Raw genomic sequence first — 21,447 nt, 5'->3', positions numbered from 1 at the left:
TTCATTGGTTCTAAACCTAAAACTGCAAAACCAGAAGGAGCAGTTTAGATTTAATTTCTATCACAATTCATCAATAACACTAACCTCCAACAGGAGAAGTAAGTCATATTCGGATGACTCAATCAAATAAGAATCTCAAAATCAATCTTAAATACTGTGCTTCTCCATTAGAGAGCAGAGTTCAAACCTTACCAGTGGACAGTTCACCATGGTTGAAAGGAGTAATTGATTGTGTAGCAATTGTCCCACTAGATGCCCGAGTAGCAGGAGTGAGGGGTAATCCTACAAATGCTGTTGGTTGAGCTGTGTTCTCCATCAAAACAGTATTGAAATTGGTGCACCCAGTCTGACTTGCACTTCCACCAATGAAGGAGAACGCTGTTGCAGCTGCAGACTAAGTAACAGAGCTAGTAGCAAAGCCAAAAGCAAAAGGAGTAGATGCTGTCACCTGGTGTGACAGGGTACTGCTTGTTACAGCTTCAGTATGGGTACTGGCACCCAGCCCAAAAGCCCCTATAATCACTGTAGGTTATATGAAAGCCATGTTGCCCAAGTTTAATTTTTGTGCATTTATTCTAAATAGAAAAAGGAAAAAAATCAATATAATAGTTCTCTGCCACATTAAATGGCTAGATAACATAGCTCCTGTCAAATTAAGTTTTAAATATGAACGGTTTATAAGATTTTTATTCTATAGGTTATTTCATCTCAATACAGAAGTAAAGATAAACAAATAATTAATACAGGAATCCATGTAGAGAGCTCCCTGTTTGCTCATCCACAGACAAAGGTTTCCTAATTTGGTCTACTTTAAGGAGAACAAAAGTTTTAAAGGTTTTGATGGGGAAGGAGTAGTTCAGAAATTTGTATTTTCAGTAGAGAAAACAGAACTTAAACTTTTTCTATCAGTCTGGCAGACTTTATTAAAAACATTTTTTGTTTTAGACACTGAATCGCAAAGTCACATAAGAGGCATCCCTTTAATAGAGTTTCTAGAAAATTTTAAATGTATTTCATGACCCATGAAAAAAGTGCTTCAGTATTTAAATTACCTGTCCTAAGAAAGGTTATTTAACACTCAATTACAACTTATTAGATAACTAACAGTTTGGGGGAGAATTCCAGAGGGAATATGCCAGCTTTCATCAGGCTATCAGGTGTTACTGAAAGAAAGGGCTGGATCCAACTGAATTTACATAGAAAGGCATTTTAAAAAATGCTCCCTTTAAAAATTCTGAGATGCAGGAGGGAAGAATGTATATCCAAGGTCATTACAATGATCGATAGACAAAGATCTCTCTAGAGAGAGAATTTAATAAGCAAGCAGTCTAATTTCAAGATGATGTATGTTCAAAACCCAGTGAGTACTCTTCCTATGGCTGACATAAAATGAAGGGATACCACAGATCAGAATTCAATGTGCCTTGTGTCTCAAATCAGAAATGACTTCAATTTATAGGACTATCTTGGGAATGAGTGGCATAATTCCTAATAATTGACTTAGAAATGCCATACCATCCCTTTACCCTTTCCATACTTTGAATTGAAAGTTTGTCTTTGAAAGATGATTACCTTTGTAGCCACTAAAAGGATCAAATGGTACTCTTCTTACCCTAAGGAAAATTCAGTTCCTACTGGGATAGGAATTAATGCAACTGGTGCTCCAAAGCTGAATCCTGGATTCTGCCTAGCTGGAGTTGTGTTACTGAATGAGAACAAACTGGTAGAAGATGAACTTCTAACTGGTTGGAATGGAGTCCCCAAGTTAAACCTCCCTATACCAGGTGTAGAGAAAGTAAACTCTGTAGCTGAAGTGGTTGTCTTTGCAGAGCCAGAAGCGAACCAGCCTGTAGGGGCACCAGTTCCTCCAAAAATAAACTGGTTTCTGACTCCAAATCCTAAATGGGGGTAAGAGAGAGAAATGGAAGAAGAAAATTTTTAGAGATCTCAATGAGACTTCCAAGTCAAGATGGTAGATGGGACCCACACTGGAATCACTCTCATATACTCCAAATTCCAAGAAATATCAGTTCAGAAGCACTTACTGGGACGTCCCTGGTGGTCCAGTGGTTAAGAATCCACCTTCCAGTGCAGGGGACATGGGTTCGATCCCTGGTCGGGGAACTAAGATCCCACATGCCCTGCGTGGCAACTAAGCCTGCACACTACAACTGGAGAGAAGCCTGCACATCGCAACAAAAGATCCCTTGTGCTGCAATGAAGACCGATGCAGCCAAACAGATAAACAAATAAATATTTTTTAAAAAAACAAACAACAACAACAACAAAACCCAAAAGCACTTACTACAAACATTTTTTTAAAAATACAAAGCAGGGACTTCCCTGGTGACACAGTGGTTAAGACTCCACGTTCCCAATGCAGGGGGCCTGGGTCTGATCCCTGGTCAGGGAGCTAGATCCCACATGCATGCTGCAACTAAGAGTTCACACGCCACAACTAAGGGGCCTTCCTGCCGCAACTAAGACCCGGAGCAACCAAATAAATAAAATATTTTTAAAAAATGCAAAGCAGAGTTTTTAAAGAAAAAAGACATTGTGACGAACTAGAGGGGTGGGATGGGAGAGTGGAAGGGAGGCTCAAGAGGGAGGGGATATGGGGTTATATGTATAAATATAGCTGATTCACTTTGTTGTACAACAGAAACTAATACAACATTGTAAAGCAATTATACTCCAGTAAAGATATATAAAAAAATTTTATAAAAAGAAAAAAGACAATTTTTGGGTGCCAGACAGGGAATATCTATGAGCTGAAGCTGCTTAGCTCAAGAGGGTGACTTGAATGAGATATGTGCCCTAAAAGCTAGAAATACGCTAGATTGTGGGTAAATTTGAGGCCACAGGGTAAGGTCATAGGCTCCTCAATCATCAGAGACCTAGTGAAGCTTAAATCCGGGAACTCTCTATAGGAGAATGCAAAAGGCAATGGAGACATTCAGGAACCTCAAGGTGGTACAGAAGATATACACAGACTGCTCAAATTCAATTTACCTCTGTGGTGTTTAAGCGTCAAACTAAAATGCTAACATAAACAAAAGTTAGGAGCTGATGAAACGTTCAGGGCCCAGGCAGGTTGTCCATGACATCACTTATCAGAGATATCTCTACTTTCTAGGTCACCTGTGACCCAAAAAGCCCTGAAAAAATTAACTCAAACATAAGAACTAGAAAACATCTAAACAGTCTATAGATTTGAAAACTGAAGAAATTCTCATCTGAGGAATTAGAGATGATAGAGCAATATGAATGGCACATTAAAATGTTTTATATGTTCAAAGAGCTCAAGAAAGAAATAACATCTATAAAAACAAACAAGTGAATGTGAAAAAGAACCACTGAGAAATCCAAGAAACGGATACAGTATTAGAAATAAAAAGGCTTGAGGGATCGAGAAATAAATGGCTACAGCATCAGAAATAAAAAGGCTTTAGGGATTTTTTTCCTCTCCAACTGTAGACCAGACACAGTTGAAGAGTAAAAAAAAGTCATTGACCAAGAAGAGAGAACAGAAGAAATCTGCCAGAACACAGGGCAGATAAAGTGATGGGAAAAAAGAGAGAAATTAAGAGATAAAGAGAAAATAAAAGTTTCAGCATATATCCAGAAGGAATGCCAGAAGGCAAAAACCAGAATGGCAGAGGCAATATTCAGAGTTAATAAATGAGTTTGCTAGAACTGAAGAAAAATGAGTCCTCATATTTAAAGCCAAGTGCAAGCAGGCAACCCCTCCCATCACTGTACACAAACACACACCCCCTTTATACTGAAACCCTAGAATAATAAGTATAGAGAAAAAAATCTGAACGTTATCAGAGAGAAAAAAACATTTACCTAATAAGGAGTAGCAACCAGGTTGACAGCAGGCTCTTCATTAGCAAAAGTAAATGTTAGAAGATGGAATAATATCTCTAAATATCCCTTAAAGTGTTAAGGGAAAATCATTGTGTACTTATAATTCTATCCCAATCAAGATTTATAAAATGGGATGTGACTAACAATCAGGTTTTTACACAATAGCTCTGAAAGGCAATTCTAAGACATCAGTATCAAAAATATTTCATCAAAGTTAGAAGCCCCATTACTTTATGCCCCAGTAAAAAGGAAAAAAAAAAAACTAACACCAACCTGTCACAGTTTATTCTTACCACTTAAATTTTTTACACTTTTTGAAAGAGCTGGTTTGAATGTAGACATAGGTTTTAATCAAACATGCATATATTAAGAAAAAATATTCAGAATCCAATTCTCAACTCAAATTTTTTGAAGTCTTCTGGTAGCTGCAGCAATTCTTAAAAAGAACTCATAAGAGAACTAACAGCCATTTTGCTATGCTCTCAAGCCAGCTTTGCAAATACGTAAACTAGCCTCCTTTTGTCTCCCACTTCAGCATAATCAATAACTAAACCTGATTAACCTTCTTTCCAATTCGCTCCCCACAACCATTAGTTTCTAGGAGTTACAGGTGATCCCCTATTATCTCTGGGATTTTCACCCAAGCCACCCATTATGCAGGTTTTGATCCCAAACATTTTGATATTAAATGTGCATATGGAAACAACTATGACGTCACAACTGCCACTTCACCAAAAAGGATTGTAAGATACCATCAACTGTTGACATTTCAATTTCAGAGATGTTAAAATATAGAAACCTGTACCTCTTAAAATTGATGAAATACAATATCTTGAGTAGTGATCGTGTCATGGTTATAAGTGAACACCTCCCCAAGAGTAACTCTGAAGGACAATATTTACCTAAATGTGTTAATATGACTTGCTTATTTTTATGTCATACGCATCTTAAAACTTTTAAAATGTGAGCTCCAAAGGGTGATTTCAATGGTGTAATAACTCAGTCCTGGAAAGCATAGAAAGAAAGGCATTCTGGGCAGAATAAGAGCCCTTGCTGTATTTACTCTTATATTCCCAAGGGCACCACTCTCCTGAGGTTATAAGCATTATGTTATAAATTACATTACAACAATATTATATTATTATGCTATATAATTATATATTACATATTTATGATATATAAGTATATGACAATATCACAAATGTCGACAGAAAAACTTATTGTCAAACCATGGTTCTGATACTGTCATAGACATTTATACTTTCAGACTTAGGTACTGTCATCAATGTCATATTTCAGGCCAAAGGAAAAACTTCCAGTAGCCATCAAAAGGTGGAATTTTTTTTTTCTTATTCCCTTGTATTTATGGACTTTCTATTCTTTTGGGGGTAATTTAAGAATTTCCCTGTTAAATGTAGCGTGTACATTTAAATTTTTTCTTCCTTAGACATTTGAGAAATAAAACAAATGAAAATCACCTTGGGACTAAAAATGAATCTCTGTCATTAAGAATTTGGAATTAAAGATTCTTTCCCTTCCACCTCATTTAGATCTGTCACATCCTTGTACTTTAAAAAAAAAATTTTAATCTATTTGTTTAACCAGTTTCTGACAAGGGTGTTTTAAATATCTCTCACTATTAGTGATTGTCAATTTCTCCTTATAATCCAATTGCTTTTTGCTTTATATATGTTGTTAGGGGCATAGCTTCATGGTTGATACTCTCTTGGTAGATTTCCTTTCTTTCATCAGTGTGAAATACCTGTTTATTACTAAATTGCCTTAAATCATTTTTGTTTGATGTTAATGTTGCCTCACCATTTTTCTTTTGGTTGGTATATACCTAGTGTATCTTTTTCCATTCCTTTTTTTTTCAACATTTCTGAGTCACATTTTCAGTGTGGTTTTTATAAATAGCAAAGTTGAAAATTTTAAAATAAAGTCTCAGAATCTCTTAATGAGTGAGTTTAATTTATTTACATTTATTGTGACTACTGACAAAACTGGGCTCATTTCTTCCACTTTATTTTGCCTTTTTTATTTGCCATGTTGTATTATCTTTTATCTTTTCTCCATAATTGGACTGATGGAATTTTCTATATTTCCTCATTTTTCCCATACTTGGAAGTTTCATATTCTAATTATATTTATTTGTATGAGTTTCTCTTGAATTCTTTATTTTAACACATTTAAATTTATGTTCTTCTAACAAAGCCTGAAGTTAATCAGTATTCCATATCCTTTTTTAACAATTAAGACTGTGGCACACTTTAGCTTCTGTCTGCATATCACTGCTTTAATAAAAAATGGAAAACAAATCTGTACTCCCTCTATGTGGCTATGAGTAGGAATATCTGTCTCTGTCACTGCTGAGTTCCTCTGGCCAAGTTCTATTTCTCTTCAGAGTGCTCTCTCCTTATCCACACTGCCTGACTAGGAGCTTAAAGCTGACAAAACTACAGCTTTTTACGTTGAGCTCTGCTTACAGGTCCATCCTGGATGCCTTAATGCAAGCACACATGTTCAAAGAAATAAATGCTAGATGGTAAAGGACTTCTGCAGAAAATTCACTAGGTCTAAAGAAATCATCGGAGCTCACTGAAGAGGCTCCTGGAACTGGGTAGATGATCCCTGCCTGGTAGTCCAATCTAAATGAAGCTTACTGAATTAACTAAACAACTGGATAGGAAGAAAACAGATGTGGTACATATATACAATGGAATATTACTCAGCCATAAAAAGGAATGAAATTGAGTTATTTGTAGTGAGGTGGATGGACCCAGAGTCTGTCATACAGAGCGAAGTAAGCTAGAAAGAGAAAAACAAATACCATTTGCTAACTCATATAAATGGAATCTAAAAAAAATGGTACTGATGAATCCAGCGACAGGGCAACAATAAAGATGCAGATATAGAGAACAGACTTGAGGACCCCTGGAGGGGCAAAGGGGAAGATGGGACAAAGTGAGAGAGTAGCATTGACATATATACACTACCAAACGTAAAACAGATAGCTAGTGAGAAGCTGCTGCATAACACAGGGAGATCAACTCGAAGATGTGTGATGACTTAGAGGGCTAGGATAGGGAGGGCAGGAGGGAGTCGTGGGAGGAAGGGGATATGGGGATATATGTATAAATACAGCTGATTCACTTTGCTGTACAGCAAAAACTGGCACAACAGTGTAAAGCAGTTATATTCCAATAAAGAGCTTAAAAAGAAAAAAACAATTCAATGGGTACTGCCACCTATTGGACTGTGCTAGTCACTTAAATGCATCAGAATCTCAGCTTCCCCACTTTAAAATTCTGGCAGTTTCACTAAGTGAGCAACCAAAATGTTTTCTCAAAAATAAGTTTACAGAGGGCCTTCCACATGTATTTCCTTGTCTAATTTAACTTAATGTAAAATGCTATATGAAAACTTTCCAAAATATAATGCTGGGGTTCTCCTCACTGTCAGTGATGGATCAGTCAATCAGGAATATTTATGGGGCACTCTTTCTGCTGGCTCAGAGAGTGAACGTAAATTGCATTTCAAATTACAATTCAAAAAAATTACTACACAACTATCTCATTTATCAGCATGCAAATTATCTTCTTGGTGTACTACCTATCGTCATTTATAGATCCTAGGAGTGTTCTGGGTAGTAAGAAATCTGATCCTAGGAGTGTTCTAGGTAGTAAGAAATCTGACTGAGGATCAATAAATGATGGTAGGTCATTTCAGGACACACCACTTTACCACTTAAGTTCTTGAATCTCTTATATAAAAGGGAAGTGATAAAAGCACTTATCGAATCTGAAATTCCTCATCTTTTAATTACCTACAACAAACCGTAAAGGTATTTTGATCTCCATTCTATAGTTGAAGAAACTGAGGCCTTCAGATACTAAGTCACTTTCCCAACGTCAAACAAATAGTAAGTGAAGGAACTGGACACAATACTTTCACTGTAATATTAGCTTAGGCAACACATATTAGAAAGTTAAATCTGCATCTCAAAAGGCAGAAAGAAAATAAGTTCAAGCCTGGGTACCTATTATAAGTCATTTCAGCACAAATATTTAGGGGCTTCTGTCTCAGAAAGTATAAATGATTTGGGGAGATCACTCATTCCCTTATATTACTTTGAGAAATGACTGTCAAGAAATGACTAGCATAGAAGTTCAGCCATGTAATTAATTTAAAATTTTCCCTACCTGCTTGGAAGCAAATGTTCTTTGGAGACAATATTCCCCCCTAAGATGCCTAGTCACTTGATAACCATTAAGTTCCACAAACTCACTTCACCTTCTCAAGAACACCATGACTAAAGGATCTGGCCTGAAAATTCATGCACTGTGATTAGTCATGTTATAAAACCATTCCTATAAATAGTAACTTCTGGTGATACATATGGTTCCTTAACATATCATTAATTATCGAACTAAGGAGAGAGGCAGAGAAGCAAAGGAAAAGTACAAAATCATTGAAGAAACCCCTTTTCCACCAAGAAAGCCTTACAGAAATGGAACTAAAGAAGAAAGTAGAAAAACTGAAGCCTCAAAGAACAATAGGGTTGTTATTTGCACTGACAGTTACTGATGCAAACTCTGGAAGTAGAAACTGAGTTACCAATGTTTTATCCTAAATGTGGGAGTCCCCAGAGAGAAATGGATAGGGAGAGCTGAAATCAGCACAGCCATTTTTAAGGAGATAGGAAGGAATCAAACGTCTAATGGTGATCATTTTATTTGATGCCAAAATAAAATACAGAGCTACTGAAAATGGTGCATCCGTTTTCAGTTCATATTAAACATCTTAAGGAATATAACTCACTGATTATCTTTCACATTAAGTGCTTTTCTCCCCCTTCATACTCGTACTATAACTTGTCAAGGCCATAATGTCAGAACCATATTTTATGTTTTTTTTTAATTTTCTTTTTATTATTTTTTGGGGGGTACACCAGGTTCAATCATCTGTTTTTATACACATATCCCCGTATTCCCTCACTTCCTTGACTCCCCCCCCCTCGAGTCCCCCCCACCCTCCCCGTCCCAGTCCTCTAAGGCATCTTCCATCCTCGACTTGGACTCCCTTTGTTATACAACAACTTCCCACTGACTATTTTACAGTGGGTAGTATATATGTCTGTGCTACTCTCTCGCTTCGTCTCAGTTTCCCCTTCACCCCCCGCCCCCTCCCATACCTTGAGTTCTCCAGTCCATTCTCTGCATCTGGTTCCTTGTTCTTGTCACTGAGTTCATCAGTACCATTTTTAGATTCCGTATATGTGAGTTAGCATAAAATATTTGTCCTTCTCTTTCTGACTTACTTCACTATGTATGACAGATTGTAGTTCTATCCACCTCATTACATATAGCTCCATCTCATCCCTTTTTATAGCTGAGTAATATTCCATTGTATATATATGCCACATCTTCTGTATCCATTCATTTGTTGATGGGCATTTAGGTTGCTTCCATGTCCTGGCTATTGTAAAGAGTGCTGCAATAAACATTATGGTACAAGTTTCTTTTGGGATTATGGTTTTCTTTGGGTATATGCCCAGGAGTGGGATTACTGGATCATATGGTAATTCTATTTGTAGTTTTTTAAGGAACCTCCAAATTGTTTTCCATAGTGGCTGTACCAACTTACATTCCCACCAACAGTGCAGGAGAGTTCCCTTTTCTCCACACCCTCTCCAACATTTGTGGTTTCCAGATTTTGTGATGATGGCCATTCTGATTGGTGTGAGGTGATACCTCATTGTGGCTTTGACTTGCATTTCTCTGATGATGAGTGATGTGGAGCATCTTTTCATGTGTGTGTTGGCCATCTGTATGTCTTCTTTGGAGAAATGTCTATTTAGGTCTTCCGCCCATTTGTGGATTGGGTTATTTGCTTTTTTGGTATTAAGCTTCGTGAGCTGCTTCTATATTTTGGAGGTTAATCCTTTGTCCGTTGTTTCATAGGCAACTATTTTTTCCCATTCTGAGGGTTGCCTTTTAGTCTTGTTTATCGTTTCTTTCCCTGTGCAAAAGCTTGTAAGTTTCATGAGGTCCCATTTGTTTATTCTTGATTTTATTTCCATGATTCTAGGAGGTGGGTCAAAAAGGATCTTGCTTTGATGGATGTCATAGAGTGTTCTGCCTATGTTTTCCTCTAGGAGTTTTCTAGTGGCTGGCCTTACATGTAGGTCTTTAATCCATCTGGAGTTTATTTTTGTGTATGGTGTTAGGAAGTGTTCTAATTTCATTCTTTTCCATGTTGCTGTCCAATTTTCCCAGCACCACTTATGGAAGAGGCTATCTTTTTTCCATTGTATACTTGTGCCTCCTTTGTCAAAGATAAGGTGCCCATATGTGTTTGGGCTTACTTCTGAGTTCTCTATTCTATTCCATTGATCTTCCTTTCTGTTTTTGTGCCAGTACCATACTGTCTTGATCACTATGGCCTTGTAGTATAGTTTGAAGTCAGGAAGCCTCATTCCACCAACTCCATTTTTCCTTCTCAAGATTGCTTTGGCTATTCGGGGTCTTTTGCGTTTCCATACAAATTGTAAGATTTCTTCCTCTAGTTCTGTGAAAAATGCCACTGATAATTTGATCGGGATTGCATTGAATCTGTAAATTGCTTTGGGTAGTATAGACATTTTCACGATGTTGATTCTTCCAATCCAGGAACATGGTATGTCCCTCCATCTGTTTGTGTCGTCTTTGATTTCTTTCATCAGTGTCTTAAAGTTTTCTGCATACAGATCTTTTGCCTCCTTTGGCAGGTTTATTCCTAGGTATTTTATTCTTTTGGTTGCAATGGTGAATGGGATTGTTTCCTTAATTTCTCTTTCTGCTCTTCCGTTGTTCGTGTATAGGAATGCAAGAGATTTCTGTGCATTAATTTTGTATCCTGCTACTTTACTAAACTCATCAATTAGTGCTAGCAGTTTTCTGGTAGAGTCTTTAGGGTTTTCTATATATAATATCATGTCATCTGCAAAGAGGGACAATTTTACTTCTTCTTTTCCAATTTGGATTCCTTTGATTTCTTTTTCTTCTCTGATTGCTGTGGCTAAAACTTCCAAAACGATGTTGAATAATAGTGGTGAGAGTGGACACCCTTGTCTTGTTCCTGTTCTTAGAGGGAATTCTTCCAGTTTTTCCCCATTGAGAACGATGTTGGCTTTTGGTTTTTCATATATGGCTTTTATTATGTTGAGGTAATTTCCTTCTATGCCCATTTTCTGGAGAGCTTTTATCATAAATGGATGTTGAACTTTGTCAAAAGCTTTTTCTGCATCTATTGAAATGATCATATGGTTTTTATCCTTCAATTTGTTGATATGATGTATCACGTTGATTGATTTGCATCTATTGAAGAATCCTTGCATCCCAGGGATAAACCCCACTTGATCATGGTGTAAGATTTTTCTAATGTGCTGTTGGAGTCTGTTAGCTAGTATTTCGTTGAGGATTTTTGCATGTATATTCATCAGTGATATTGGTCTGTAGTTTTCTTTTTTTGTGACATCTTTGCCTGGTTTTGGTATCAGGGTGATGGTAGCCTCATAGAATGAGTTTGGGAGTGTTCCGCCTTCTGAAATATTTTGGAAGAGTTTGAGAAGGATAGGTGTTAACTCTTCTCGAAATGTTTGATAGAATTCGCCCATGAACCCATCTGGTCCTGGGCTTTTGTGTGTTGGGAGATTTTTAATCACTGCCTCAATTTCTGTACTTGTGATTGGTCTGTTCATGGTTTCTACTTCTTCCTGGTTCAGTCTTGGAAGATTGTATTTTTCTAAGAATGTATCCATTTCTTCCAGGTTATCCAATTGATTGGCATATAGTTGCTTGTAGTAGTCTCTCATGATGTTTTGTATTTCTGAGGTGTCCGTTGTGACTTCTCCTTTTTCATTTCTAATTCTGTTGATTTGCATCTTCTCCCTTTTTTTCTTGATGAGTCTGGCTAATGGTTTATCAATTTTGTTAATCTTCTCAAGGAACCAGCTTTTAGTTTTACTTATTTTTGCTATGGTTTCCTTCCTTTCTTTTTCACTTATTTCTGCTCTGATCTTTATGATTTCTTTCCTTCTGCTCACTTTGGGGTTTCTTTGTTCTTCTTTCTCTAGTTGTTTGAGGTGTAAGGTTAGGTTGTTTATTCGATCATTTTCTTGTTTCTTAAGGTAGGACTGTATTGCTATAAACTTCCCTCTTAGAACTGCTTTTGCTGTGTCCCATAGGTTTTGGGTTGTTGTGTTTTCGTTGTCATTTGTTTCTAGATATTTTTTGATTTCCTCTTTGATTTCTTTAGTGATTCCTTGGTTGTTTAAGAGTGAATTGTTTAGCCTCCATGTGTTTGTATTTTTTGCAGTTTTTTTCCTGTAATTGATATCTAGTCTCATGGCGTTGTGGTCTGAGAAGATGCTTGATATGATTTCAATTTTCTTGAATTTGCCGAGGTTTGATTTGTGACCCAAGATATGATCTATCCTGGAAAATGTTCTGTGTGCACTTGAGAAGAAAGTGTAGTCTGTCGCTTTTGGATGGAATGTCCTATAAATATCAATTAAGTCGAGATGGCCTAATGTGTCATGTAAAGCTTGTGTGTCTTTATTTATTTTCTGTTTGGATGATCTGTCCATTGATGTAAGTGGGGTGTTCAAGTCTCCCACTATTATTGTGTTCCTGTCGATGTCCCCTTTTAGAGCTGTTAGCATTTGCCTTATGTATTGAGGTGCTCCTATGTTGGGGGCATAGATATTTACCATTGTGATATGTTCTTCTTGAATGGATCCCTTGATCATTATGTAGTGCCCTTCCTTGTCTCTTGTAATAGTCTTTACTTTCAAGTCTAATTTGTCTGATATGAGTATTGCTACTCCAGCTTTCTTTTGACTTCCATTTGCATGGAATATCTTTTTCCATCCCTTTCCTTTCAGTCTATATGTATCCCTTGGTCTGAAGTGGGTTTCTTGTAGGCAGCATATAGAAGGGTCTTGTGTTTGTATCCATTCAGCCAGTCTGTGTCTTTTGGTTGGAGCATTTAATCCATTTACATTTAAAGTGATTATTGACATGTGTGTTCCAATTACCATGTTCTTAATTGTTTTGGGTTTATATTTGTAGGTGTTTTCCTTTTCTTGTGTTTCCTATTTAGAGAAGTTCCTTTAGCACTTGTTGTAAGGCTGGTTTGGTGGTGCTGAATTCTCTTAACTTGTGCTTGTCTGGAAAGCTTTTGATTTCTCCCTCAAATGTGAATGAGATTCTTGCTGGGGAGAGTATTCTTGGCTGTAGGTTTCTCTCTTTCAGGACTTTCAGTATATCCTGCCATTCCCTTCTGGCCTGCAGAGTTTCTGCAGAAAGGTCAGCTGTTATCCTGATGGGTTTTCCCTTATATGTTGTTTGTTGCTTTTCTCTTGCTGCTTTTAATATTTTTTCTTTGTGTTTAATTGTCGTTAGTTTGATTAATATGTGTCTTGGTGTATTTCTCCCTGGGTTTATTCTGTATGGGACTCTCTGTGCTTCTTGGACTTGGTGAATTATTTCCTTTCCCATGTTGGGGAAGTTTTCCACTAGAACCTCTTCAAATATTTTCTCAGACCCTTTCTTGTTTTCTTCTTCTTCTGGGATGCCTATAATTCGAATGTTGGTACGCTTAATGTTATCACTGAGGTCTCTGAGACTGTCTTCTAATCTTTTTATTATTTTTTCTTTTTCCTGCTCTGTGGCAGTTATTTCCCCCATTCTATCTTCCAACTCACTTATTCGTTCTTCTGCCTCAGTCATTCTGCTGGTTATAGCATCTAGAGTATTTTTAATTTCAGTTATTTTGTTATCCATTGCTGTTTGTTTTTCTGAGTTCTTATGAACTGTTTCTTGTACTTTCTCTATTTTGTTATCGAGATTTTGTATCATTTTTACTATCATTACTCTGAATTCTTTTTGAGGCATTTTTCCTATTTCCTCCTCATTCATTTGGTCTTGTGGGTTTTTTTCCTGCTCCTTTGCCTGCATGGTGTTTCTTTGTTTCCTCATGGTTGTCCAAACTTTTGGGGTTGCTTGTCCTGGCGATAGAGGTGTTTATAGAAGACTGTCCAGGCCTCAGACTAATGTCCAAGTATTGGATTAAACAAATATGAAGTCTAGGAAACACATACATGTATAAGACACACAATTACTGAATGCATTAGGACATAAGGCTCTAGAAAGACCTGACAGAACCCCAGTGTGCTATCAGATATTCAAAGAGAAACCCAACAGAAATTGACAACTGAAACAGAACAAATCAGAGACAAAAGCAAAAGCAAACAAACAAACAAATAACACCTTACACATACAAACATTAATCCAGGGAGGTTTTGTAAGCTAGGATCAAATATAGAAAAGAGCCAGAGTACCACCGGAGAGAATGGAGATTCTCAGAATGAAATTAGACAACTGTACTAAGAACTAAGATAAAGACAAAAGCCTATATTAAATACCAAGGCAGTGCATCATGTGGAGAATAGAGCAAGGAGTCTGAGCAGACCGATAGTGTTGCTTATAAGTATGTTAAGATAAAATAAACTTAAAATGGCTGGAAGAAAGGGGAACAGAAGAGCGTAATGTGGTTGGAAATATGCAAAAAAAAAAGAAAGGAATAGAAATGTATAAAAGATAGGGATGAAAGGAAAGTATGAGAGATATATTGTCCGTACTACCAAAAACTTAGCTAGATATAGAAGTATATAAAAAGGCAAAAAAAAAAAAAGAATAAAAAATATCATTAAAAAATTATGTTATAAAACTTGTAGATCCCTTAGGGCTAAGATCGTATTTAATAAAGAAAAAAAAAAAAGAGAGAGAGAGAAAAAGAAAAAATCCAGAACTGATCCCAGAATGGACCAGTTCAATAGGTATTGATACTACTATTTCTGTTTCCTTAGCGTCTCAGCTGTAAGTGTCCTTCTTGCCTTGGGTTTTTTTGCATTATTCTGTGACCAGCAGAGGTTCCTTTATTGTTCATCTGTGAGCCTCGGTGTGTGGGGAGGGAGAGGGTACAATAGTGGCTCCTTCTCCTGGGAGTGAGTGAGCAGTGGCGCATTGTTGTTTCAGTCGGGCTTGGAGGTGCCTGTTGCAGAGGGACGCTGGTGGCTCAGGCGTACACAGAAAGTCTTAGAGTTGGGCCTCTCTCGGGTTTTTTGTTGTTGTTGCTGTTGTTGTTTTTTTTTTTTTTCTCTCGGCAGCCTCCCTGCTGCTGGCATTGCAAGGGGTTTTAATCTAGCCCCGCCCGAGTGCCTGAGGGTGCTTGTTATCCCTGAGTGCCTTAGGTGGCCCAAGGGCGTCTCTCCACTGCCTGTTGCAGAGGCGCAGAAAGAGAGAGAGAGGCTATGCGCGCGGCTCCTCCCCTCTGCCCGTGAGCCTGCAGCCTCCAGCTGCCATCATGGCCGGGCAGCTCTCAGGGACGGGCACTCCTCTCCGCGGACCTCCTCCCTCCTGTCCTCTCGGTCCATCACCCTACTGGCAACAATGTTTCTCACTCTGAACCAGCCCTCTGGTTCCCACGCTCCCGCTCCCGGACCCTCTGTTCAGCCGCGGATCGATGTCTCGGTCCGGGAACGCTGAGCTGTGCTGCGGACCCTCCGTATGTTTCTCACTCCCTCCCGTCTGCCACAGCTCCCTCGCTTCACCCTCTTTGAGCCCTCATAGATGCCTCCCTACTGGCTATGTCGGGCTCCCCGCAGTCCTTTCCGGTGTCCAAGGCCGTCTGCTGGTGTTCAGCTGGTTCTCTGTGGGAATTACTGCGTCCTTCCGTGCATTCCCAATGCATCTGTGGAGAGGGGTGCACTCCACGTCTCTCTACTTCGCCGCCATCTTCCCAATCCAGAACCTTATTTTAAAGGCTAGAAAGTTTTTTTTTTCAAATCCCAAAGTTAAGACCAACTTTCCAAATATTATAAGTCTGACACTGCAGAAGACTCTAAATTTCTATGAAACAGGTCTTATTTTAGTGAATGCCTTTAGCAGTTACAAAATTGGAAGAGAAAAGACCAGGGATGAGACCAAAAGGGAGGGTGGGCACAAAGACTCAAGAGAGGGGAAATCTTGGAGGAGCTGAGAAGGATGCAAGGTGGGGGGCTGAGGGGACTCAAGAGAGGACGGTAGTGGAGGGCAGAGAAACCCAAAGAGAAGGCTTGGCTAAGTGGAAAGGAGGCAGAGGGATCCAGAAGGGCAGAGCATGGAGCAGGGGCAGCGGTGAAAGAAGGGGGTTAGGGGAGGGGGGAGGGGAAAGAAGAGAGTAAATCACTGGAGAAAACTAACCTTAAGAAATGAAGGAGGAATGGCATTCAAATGCAAAATACAACCTCAAAGGCCTACTCACTTTTAGAAGAATCCTCCCCCAAAACCTTGGCGAAAAAGAGCAAAAAAACCCGAAAAACTGGAGACTTCTGAAGCATAGTAGTATTCAGAAAGCTCTTATACAAGCGTGAAATAACAGTAATCATTTAAAGATTTCAAAAAATATTTTAACAAGGAAAAATAGATCTGGCTAATATAACTTATTTTGAGTTTTATTTTTTTTTTTAATAAATCTCACTTTTCTCAGGGCTTCACTCCACAAAAAACAAGTCATTCGGTACATTTTTCAAAGTATTGAAAAAATAAGCATAATTCTTATGTTTGTAATGTTTTATTGTGGTAAAATATACATAATGTAAAATTTACCATTTTAACCATTTTTAAGTGTACAATTCAGTGGCATCAAGGACATTCACAACATTGTTCAATCATCACCACTATCTAGTCAATATTTGCAAAACTTTTTCATCACCACAAACAGAAGCTCTGTGACCATTTAACAGTAAACTCCCCATTGCCCACTCCCCCAGCCTCTGGTAACCTCTGTTTTACTTTCTGTCTCTATGAATTTGCCTATTTTAGAAACCTCTTTTAGTGGAATCATACAGTATTTGTATGATTCATATGAATATTTGTATACTTGAAACAACCTAAATGTACAACAACAATAGTGGAATGGAGATGTTTTTAAGTGGCATAGTTATATGAGGAATATTTTACAGCAATAAAAATAATTTTTTTTCTTTAATTTAGTTTTTATTACTCCTAAATGACTTTCTGTTTTAAGCTTTATTCCTGGATTGTGCAATAAGTCTACTGGGAGAAACCTATGAAAATTGTACATATTAAATGGCAAGATAGCATTTTTAAATATTTCTGTGTTACTGAAATAATTGTGTGAAAAAATAAAAATCACTTCACATTTTAGTGTTTGTGTGAATTATATATATGTTATTTTATTTTTAAAATTTTTAAATTAATTTTTTTGGAGTATAGTTGATTTACAATGTTGTGTTAATTTCTGCTGTACAGCAAAGTGAATCAGACATACACATACATATATTCACTCTCTTCCGGACTCCATTCCCATACAGGTCATTACAGAGCATCGAATAGAGTTCCCTGTGCTATACAATAGGTTCTTATTAGTTACCTTTTATATATAGTAGTGTGTATATGTCAATCCCAATCTCACAATTTATCCCCCCCAAAACAACTAACTTTAACTACATTTATCAGTATAGATAAATCTCAAAAACAATGTTGACCCAAAACAGTTGCATAAGAGTAAGTACAGTATACCATTTAAGTAAATGCTAAAGGACATACAAAACAATACATTACAAATCATTTATGGCCATCTATGTTTGAAGGCACTTAAAAACAAAGGAAAAGTATTTAACAACTTCAGAAGAACAAATATCTCTGGGATGAGAAGGAAATGAGACTGGGAAGGGGTACAAAGAGGTAGCGTTTTAATTTCATGTTTAGTTTTAGTGTAATGCTTCAGTTCTTTAAAAAAAACAATATCTAATGAAAATATGGCAAAAGGTTAGCAATTGTTAAATCTTTGGTGGGTACATGCATGATGGTGAATAATAGTCTACTTTTCTGTTTGAAATATTTTATAATTTTAAAAAGAGGGGCTAGTTAATGTTTTAGAATGACAGAAAATAAGACAATCTATGTGCTTTGAAAAGGGGAAATGTGCTAATACAGGCCAATTATAGCTTTTATTCTCCCAGTCAACTTAATTGCTTCCTTTATAAAAAAATTTAAATTACAGATGAATACACACTCATATAATCTTTGGAAAAGATATTCAAAAAGAAAGCTAATCACCATGAGTGTTATCATGGCACTTGAATCTTCTTGAATCTGCTATGGTTCACATATTTTTAAAAGTATATCCTTTTGAAAATGTCCATATTTATTAGTTAAAAAAAATACATTCAACCTAACTCATATTGTGGTTGATCACTGCTACTCCAGCACATAGAAACCTAGAGGGGCAAATCCATACATCCAAAGGGGCAAAAGCTCACAGCTCAGGTCCAGATCTCTGACCTTCCTGTTAGGATTCCTCTTGAGTGCATTAAAGGTAAAAGTTATATAAATGATTTTAGATAGCCAAACTTTACAGTGTTATTGATAACATGGAATAATCGGAAATAAATATTCTGTTGTTAGTTTAGTTAGGCTGAGTAAATTATGGCCATCTCACGTTATGGAATATTAAGCTGCTATTAATAATGAAAAACATGAGGACTATCAACAACATAGAAAAAATTCCCAGAACCATATTAAATAAAAGGAACAAAACATTGTATAAACAGGGATTAAGATTTGTTTAAAATAGAAGAGAAACAGAAATATCAGTTACATTTTGGTAGCAGAATTGAGGGAAATTTTTCATATTTAATTTCTTTTAATGTTGGTTTAATAAATTATTTAACTAGTGTTTTATATATATAAAAGAATTAGGTAAGCTATATCCCTTTTTCACACCTAAAATCCACAGAAACTTTTAGTTGTATTTTTTATCTTTTAGATCTCTCAAGTTTCATTACTTTAAGATCAAACTAGCAGTCAAAAGCGAGAAATTCTGTTGCCTCTGCTTCTGGAATTGGTAAGCCAGGGAAGCTATTTTCCTGTTTCAACATCTGCCTCTAGATCTGACCTGCTATCAAGCCAGGATGGATGAGAATATTAAACTTAATCAAGTGAGATTTATGTCTGAGATCCACTCACTGACAATGTGACCCTGGGCAAGTCACTGAACCTCTCTAACCTTTGTGTTCCTCAACCCCTAAGTTTCTGTATTTACGAAATTCTGTATGGAAGTCAAGTGCCTGAAGATTCATCTCAGACTCAGGACATATCTCCAACCTTCCCACCTCCCCAAGCCTGGAGAAAACGACCCTTAGCATGGATTCAAACTTGCAGGGACAGGCCAAACCTTGAAGAGGCAATTATATCCCTAAACATAAATGCCGTTTGTTTTCCAAGAAGAAAACTAATATTTATTAAATATTTGTGCGCCTGGCACTTTATATTGCTATATATATTACATATATACTATATGAACCACCTTCCTGGGCCCCACCACAGACCCACAGAACCAGTTCCTGGAGTACGCCAGGGAAATCTGCATTTGTAACAAACATCTTAAGTGATTCCTAAACACACACAAGTTTGAAAACCAAAGATATAAGACCAGAGTTTTTCAAACTATGAATGACGACAATTCACTAGTGGGTTGTGGTCCACATTTTAAAAAATACAATGGGAAGTATCAGGGTAAGTTTGCATGTAATTAAGTACTGTTTCTGTGAAATACTTGTCAGTTATATATCGTACTGGGTCACAATACAAAATTTTTTACTGTGAGACACAGCCAAAAGGTCCGAAAAGCACTAGCTCGGCATTACGGACTTAGAATAACGCATAATGTGGCGGAATAGTAAGAAAAAAGTAATCAAGAAGGAAGAGACAGCATAGCATACGTAACTTAAACTTCACAAGTATCCGAGAGAAATAAAATTTAAGACGCTTAAACTCTGATCATCTACAGTAATAACGGAAATTACGGTACAGCTAATTTGGCCAAAAAGCCAGACCTTTAGCCAATAACTTAAATATTCTGCCTTCATTTTTTTTGTTTACTGTGGTAATATCAAATAGAATAGACAAATTACTCAAGCTTCACTATTCCCTTCACCAGACAGAAGAAGGAAAGCAATTTAGTTAATTCATAACCGAATTCCAAGCCCTAGATAACCAAAAGTAACCATCCATTAAAGCCATCCTATCTCTCCTTGCTGACAACACTCAAATATTACATGAAGGGACCCACTATCGCACACAGCTAATCAGTTTCGAATACTCCAAATATTTATTAAGCCATCTCCTTTTTCCCTTTTGTTTAAAACCAAACCACGGAATTCCTGAGAAACTAGGGTCACAACTGTACCCCTAGACGAAGTGCAAACACCCCAACTGCCAAGCAGTGGTAAACCGGCAGAGCGCCAGCGTTTCCCCACTTCAAGGCACGAAGATCGGGGTCCGGCGACTCCTGCCGGTGCCTCACAAGAGCCGAGTGGCAGCCGAAGGGGTGCTCCCCCTGGGGCTCCAGGTCCAGAAGGCTTGCCCACAACAGAGGGAAAAAGCGAGTTTCCACCCCCCCCCCCACTCCCCCCCCCCCCCCCCCCACAAACGCTGAGCCGGGACGGAACCACAACACGTGTGTCTGTCACAGCGCGGAAAGGGGGCGTGGAGAGCGCCTGTGGAGCCGCAGCAAAACCTCCTCAACCGCCCAGGCCACCGAGCCTACCGTTCCGCCCCCGATTCTCCGGATCGGCGGGACAACCATCGGTCCAATCTAGAATTCCCGTTCAGGAAAAAAGTAACAACGAGGGAGCCGGCTGATTCCCAGAACAAACGAAAACCCCGCAAACTTACCCTGGTGGCGGCGCCCCGAAGTAAATCGGAAGGCAGCCAAAACTGCGGAGCGGCCAGAGAGGCCTCCGCAGTGCGCGCGTCTCCGCTGGAGCAACGCTGAGACCCAGGCTTCAAAGGGGTCGACCTAGTTAACTGGAAAGGGCGGCCATTGACCCCAACTGGCACGCGCTCGGATTGGTTGATTCTCTTGCGTTTTCAAAGGAGACTCTTCTATGATTGGCCAGGAAAGTCAAGCGGGAACCCGCAGGTGGGGGATGGAGGAGTTGGGAAACAAAGTTGTTACCCAGGCAACAGAGGGACGCAGAGCTCTCTGCAGTCTATTTTCGGAGCCTAGAGAGCCGCCCCAAAACTGACCCAGGTGAGGAAACCCAAACGTTAGGAGGGGGAAAGAAGGGGTCCTCAGATGCCTTAGCTATCGGAGAAACTAGGGAGAACTCTAGATACTTATGGCTCTGAGAGATATCCCCCCAAAGCCGCAAGTTGCAGGTAGAACAGACCCGTTCCCTAAGTCCCCCTGCTCTAGACGCTAGAAACAGCATTCAGCTTTAACAAAACTCAGTGTATCAGGATGTGGGTGAGATGGGGCAGTTTTACCAGACAAGGGATGGATGCGGATCGAATGTCAGAAAGCCAAAATGAACATATGAAGCCTTCCCAACGTCTTTCTCTAGACACTCACACACGCTTACAGTTGCAACGCTAATTTGAGAGCGAAAACTGTTTCCTTGTAGGTAGATCTGGGTGCTCCAAGTTGGAGCAGCCACTGTACCTTCTGTTCTACATATAC

General features: G+C 38.3%; 1 protein-coding gene across 7 annotated transcripts in view; it reads right to left on the bottom strand.

The window, feature by feature from the left end:
• NUP62CL (nucleoporin 62 C-terminal like) overlaps positions 1-20,793 on the bottom strand; it is a 74,706-nt gene extending 53,913 nt beyond the window's left edge. For 6 of the 7 annotated variants that reach the window (XR_009050294.1, XR_009050293.1, XM_057718374.1 and 3 more), the window contains exon 1: positions 20,661-20,784. The gene's annotated coding sequence lies outside the window, so the exon portion shown is untranslated. Of the gene's footprint in view, positions 1-20,660 lie in introns of all 7 variants that reach the window. The other variant, XM_057718375.1, reaches the window with a different exon arrangement.
• Positions 20,794-21,447: the final 654 nt, after the last annotated feature.

Source organism: Hippopotamus amphibius, chromosome X, assembly GCF_030028045.1.
Source record: "Hippopotamus amphibius kiboko isolate mHipAmp2 chromosome X, mHipAmp2.hap2, whole genome shotgun sequence".
NCBI lineage: Eukaryota > Metazoa > Chordata > Mammalia > Artiodactyla > Hippopotamidae > Hippopotamus > Hippopotamus amphibius.
The sequence above is the reverse complement of the archived record's forward strand: the minus strand, read 5'-3'. Positions and strand labels throughout refer to the sequence as shown.